The sequence below is a fragment of the Solanum stenotomum genome, chromosome 1 (assembly GCF_019186545.1).
Source record: "Solanum stenotomum isolate F172 chromosome 1, ASM1918654v1, whole genome shotgun sequence".
Classification (NCBI taxonomy): Eukaryota; Viridiplantae; Streptophyta; class Magnoliopsida; order Solanales; family Solanaceae; genus Solanum; species Solanum stenotomum.
This window is the reverse complement of record NC_064282.1, coordinates 58154331-58159576: the sequence shown is the minus strand read 5'-3', so window position 1 is coordinate 58159576 and position 5246 is coordinate 58154331.

The following is a 5246-nucleotide window of genomic DNA, read 5'->3' as shown; positions in this document are numbered from 1 at the left end:
CCTTCACTATATGGACAGAACTAGAGCAACAGAAGTGGTAACACCAACACTAGCAAAAGAGGATGTGTCCTTCCAAATTAGCATGTTTCCCCGATTCAATGTGGGTATGTAAAGACTAGTGACCAACATGATATTTTTATTAAGTTCTTAAAGTTGAAATCCCCATTATTCGTAGGTACTGAATTTAAAGATGCTTATGATTTCCTTATTGATTGTCATGATTTGCTTCATAAGATGGATACGGTAAAATGATTTGAATTTATGATATACCAGTTCAAGAGAGATACCAAAATGTGGTGGTTGTCTCATGTTGAGTGCCGACTAGTAAATGCACTACTCATAACTTGGGAAACATTTTATAACTTTCTTTATGGAGAAGTATATACCCTGAACTTTGAGGAATATGAGGAGAGATGAGTACCTGAATATAGAACAGCTTAATATATTTGTTGCAGCCTATAAGGCCAGATTTTGTGTTTTATCCAAATATGGTACTCCACTTTGCTTCAGTCTAAAAGAGCAAATTCATCGCTTTGTGAAAGAATTAAGGTCAGAAAGCAAATTCAAGCTTATAGGTGGCTGCTTCAGCAAAGCAAAATCTTTTTAAGAAATAGTTGATTTTTTACGGAGGTAGAAGGGGGTGAAGTCAGAAGACTTTGCCAAGGTGACAACATTCAAGAAGTTTTGTAAGGGACGGCTAGATAATGAACACCATAACTTTGGAAAATGCATTTAGTATTGTTGTCATAATATGTATGGGTTGCTTAGTAAATGATGAAATTATGTTATGACAATTGAGGTTAGAATCTCTACTACGATTTCTTAGATTGAGTGTATATCAAAGAGGGTCATGATACGACTATTACAATAGCAACTATGCTTACTTTGTTAAGTTATTAAGTGTGTTACAATTGTGGAGAACCTGGACATATGAGGAGAGATTGTCCCCATCCATGCATGTCTGACCTTATGCAGCAGCAGACTAGAACAGTGGTAGTAAAGGAAGAGGATGTCCACAAGGTGGGCGATGAGGAAATTAGCGATGCCGTGGAGGCTGGGGAAATGGTAATACAGGTAGGAGAGCAGTGCCGCTAGGCAAGAAGGTTACCCGTCAAGATGACAAGGCACAATGCTATGCCTTTCTGGGTAAGACCAAGGCTAAAGTGTCTGATGCAGTGATCACAGTTCAGTTTTCCTTGGGATTTGATGCAGTTTGTGATGTGCTTGATGCCCTTATCCGTGTTTCTACCCAAGTTGGAGAGTCCGTCATCGTCACCCATTTGTATCGTGCTTGTCCTGTTTTGTTTATGGGTTTTCAGACTTGGGTTGACTTGGTGATTTTGGATATGACTGACTTTGATAGAATCTTAGGCATGACTTGGTTGTCCCCCTATTCTGTTGTGCTTAATTGTAATGCTAAGTCTGTGACTCTAGAGATCTCCGGTAGGGAAAAGTTAGAGTGGGAAGGGGTGTACAAACCTAAGTCAGCTAAGGTCATATATTTCGTTCGGGCTAGGAAACTGGTGTGGCAGGGGTGTTTATCATATTTGGCTCATATTCGGGATGTTGATGCTGAGTCTCCCTCTATTGAGTCTATTCCCATAGTGTCTAAGTTCAAAGAAGTGTTTCCTACCGATTGGCATGGTATGCCTTCGGATAGGGATATAGATTTCTGCATTGACTTGGAACCAGGCACTCGCCCTATCTCCATTTCTCCTTATCGCATGGCTCCGGTGGAATTAAGGGAGCTTAAAGCTCAAATCCAGGAGCTTCTTGAAAAAGGTTTCATCCTCATAGTGTTTCCCCATGGGGTGCTCCTGTCTTGTTTGTTAAGAAGACGGATGGTAGTATGAGGATGTGCATAGACTATCGGCAGTTGAATAGGGTCACCATTAGAAATAAATATCCGTTACCTTGGATATATGATCTCTTTGACCAATTGCAGGGTGCATCAATTTTCTCTAAGATTGACCTAAGGTCAGGTTACCATAGTTAAAGATTAGGCCTGAGGATGTACCCAAAACAACATTCAGGACCCGCTATGGGCACTATGAGTTCTTAGTGATATCATTTGGGTTGACCAATGCGCCTGAAGCCTTCATGAATTTAATAAATGGTGTGTTCAAACCATTCCTGGAATTTTTTGTTATAGTCTTCATGATGACATATTGGTTTATTCTAAGAGCAAGGAAGAGCATGCCGACCATCTTCGTATTGTTTTGTGTGTCCTTGGAAAACAGAAATTATATGCCAAATTCTCCAAGGGTGAGTTCTGGTTGGATTCAGTTGCCTTTTTGGGGCATGTGGTTTCAAGGGAAGGGGTAATAGTAGATCCCTAAAAGATCGAAACAGTCAAGAACTGGATCCGGCCTAGCTCTGTGATGGAAGTTAAGAGTTTCGTGGGACTCGCTAGCTACTATCGAAGGTNCCATCTTCGTATTGTTTTGTGTGTCCTTGGAAAATAGAAATTATATGCCAAATTCTCCAAGTGTGAGTTCTGGTTGGATTCAGTTGCCTTTTTGGGGCATGTGGTTTCAAGGGAAGGGGTAATGGTAGATCCCTAAAAGATCGAAACAGTCAAGAATTGGATCCGGCCTAGCTCTGTGATGGAAGTTAGGAGTTTCGTGGGACTCGCTAGCTACTATCGAAGGTTTGTGAAATTTTTCGCTTTTATAGCCACACATTTAACAAGGCTGACCCAAAATGAAGTGCCTTTTGATTGGGCTGACAAATGTGAAGAGAGATTCCAAAAGCTCAAGGCTCTTTTGACCACATCACCTATTTTGGCACTGTGGTGGAAGGTGAAGATTTCATTGTTTGTTGTGATGCTTCACATTTGGATGATGTGTTGATACAGGATAAAATTGTCATAGCTTATGCATCGCGACAGCTGAAGGTGCATGAGAGAAACTATCCGACACATGATTTAGAGTTCGCAGCGGTAGTGTTTTCCCTTAAGATCTGTCGGCATTACCTTTATGGTGTCAAGTGTGAGGTGTTTATTGACCATCGTAGTCTACAACATGTATTCACTCAAAAGGACTTGAATTTGAGACAACAAAGGTGGATGAAGTTACTCAAGGATTATGATGTTACCATCCAGTATCATTCGGGTAAGGCTAATGTGGTGGCAAACACATTAAGTTGGTAGGTGGTGAGTATGGGTAGTCTAGCTTGCTTGGGTGTGTCCAAGTGACCTTTGGCCAAGGAGATTCAAACTTTGGAGTCTAAGTTCATGCAGTTGGGGATCTCATAGAAGGGTGGGATGTTAGCCAGCATTAAGGTTAGGCCCACATTCATTGAGGAGATCAAGGCCAAACAGTTTGAGGATGAGAATTCGAATGAGCTCAGAAAGAAGACAGTGTCTGGTAAGGCATAAGATGCGACTTTTGACGTGGGTGGTATGCTCAGTTTTAAAGGAAGAATTTGTGTTCCCCGAGTGGATGACTTGATTTAGAAGATGTTGATAGAATCCCATGGTTCGCGGTATTCCATTCATCCGGGTGTGACCAAGATGTACTGAGACTTGAAGCGACTTTATTGGTAGCCTGGCATGAAGAAAGACATAGCTGAGTTTGTGGCTAAGTGCCAAAACTGTTAGCAGGTAAAGTATAAGGACCAATGACATGCAGGTTTGCTTCAGCGAATGCCAATCCGTGAATGGAAGTGGCAGAGGATAGCTATGGATTTTGTGGTTGGTCTCCCCAAGACCTTGAGTAAGTTTGATTCCATTTGGGTAGTGGTTGACATATTAACTAAGTAAGCCCACTTCATTCCAATCAGAATAGACTATAATGCTCAGCAGTTGGCTAAAGTTTATGTGAAAGAGATAGTGAGGCTGCATAGGGTGCTCATTTCTATCATCTCACACCGTGGTACGCAGTTCACATCCAAGTTTTGGGGAAAATTGCATGAGATGTTGGGCACTCAACTCGCTTTTAACACAACTTTCCATCAATAGACGGACAGAAAGTCAGAGAGAATGATTCAAGTGTTAGAGGACATGTGTAATTGACTTTGGAGGGCATTGGGATAAGTTCCTACTTTTGTGTAAGTTCTCCTATAATAACAGTTACCACTCCAACATTGACATGACACCTTTCGAGGCACTTTATGAGAGGGATATAGATCACCTATAGGGTAGTTTGAGGTTGGAGATGTGAAACCCTTAGGGGTTGAATTGGTGAAAGATGCTCAGGATAAGGTGAGAAGTATTCAAGCTAAGCTTCTAGCAGCCCAGAGTCGATAGAAAAAGTATGCAGACCGCAAAGTATGGCATTTCAAGCTAGTGAACAAGTTCTTATAAAAAATTCACCCATGAAAATGGGTGAAGAGATTCGGCAAGAAGGGCAAGCTTAGTCCTTGCTACATCGAGCCATTTGAGATTCTTGACTGTGTAGGGCCAGTGACTTATAGGTTGGCTTTACCGCCTAGCCTATCTGGGTTCATCTAGTGTTTCATGTGTCCATGTTGAAGAAGTATCATGGTAACACATATTACATCATAAAGTGGGACTCAGTTCTGTTAGACAAAGACCTTTAGTATGAGGAGGAACCGGTTGCAATTCTTGTTCGTGATGTTCGGAAGTTGAGGACCAAGGAGATAAAGTCCGTGAAAGTTCAATAGAAGCATCTTCCAGTTGAGGAAGCTACTTGGGAAACCTAGAAGGACATGTGAGACAAGTATCCCCAATTATTCAACGATTTAGGTACTACTCTACTCTTACCTTAGCCAGTTTTTCCTAGTTTATCACTCGGAGAAGAGTGATGGGTAAATTGGTATCTATTGTAATGACCTGTTTCCATCATTATGGAAAAGCCAATGGAGAAATAATTTGGGCCAGAAAACTTTTGGGTAATTACTTGGAAATTTCTAGCCTACGCTAGACTTGGACGAAATCTGAGTCAGGTGAGGTCTAAGGAAATCTGGTAATGAATGAGTGGTTTAATTATGAATTTGATCACATGAGTGGATAGCCAAGACATTAAGGAGCATGTACGGATTTATGAAATCTAATTCGGGCGAATAAAACTCCTGAACCTGACCTTGGCGTGAAAGAGTAGTTTTAGAATGTCTCGGGTTGAAGATGTGTTGTGAATGGTAGCTTATAACTCAAACTCCGAGCTTCTGTCTCTGTGCAAGTCTCCAGGGTGGGATTAATCCCGCCAGGGAAGGGCCGCTATGGCGGGATAAGGTCCGTCGTGGTGGGCCAGTCGCGAACTAGAGTCGAGAAAACCCCCAAAATT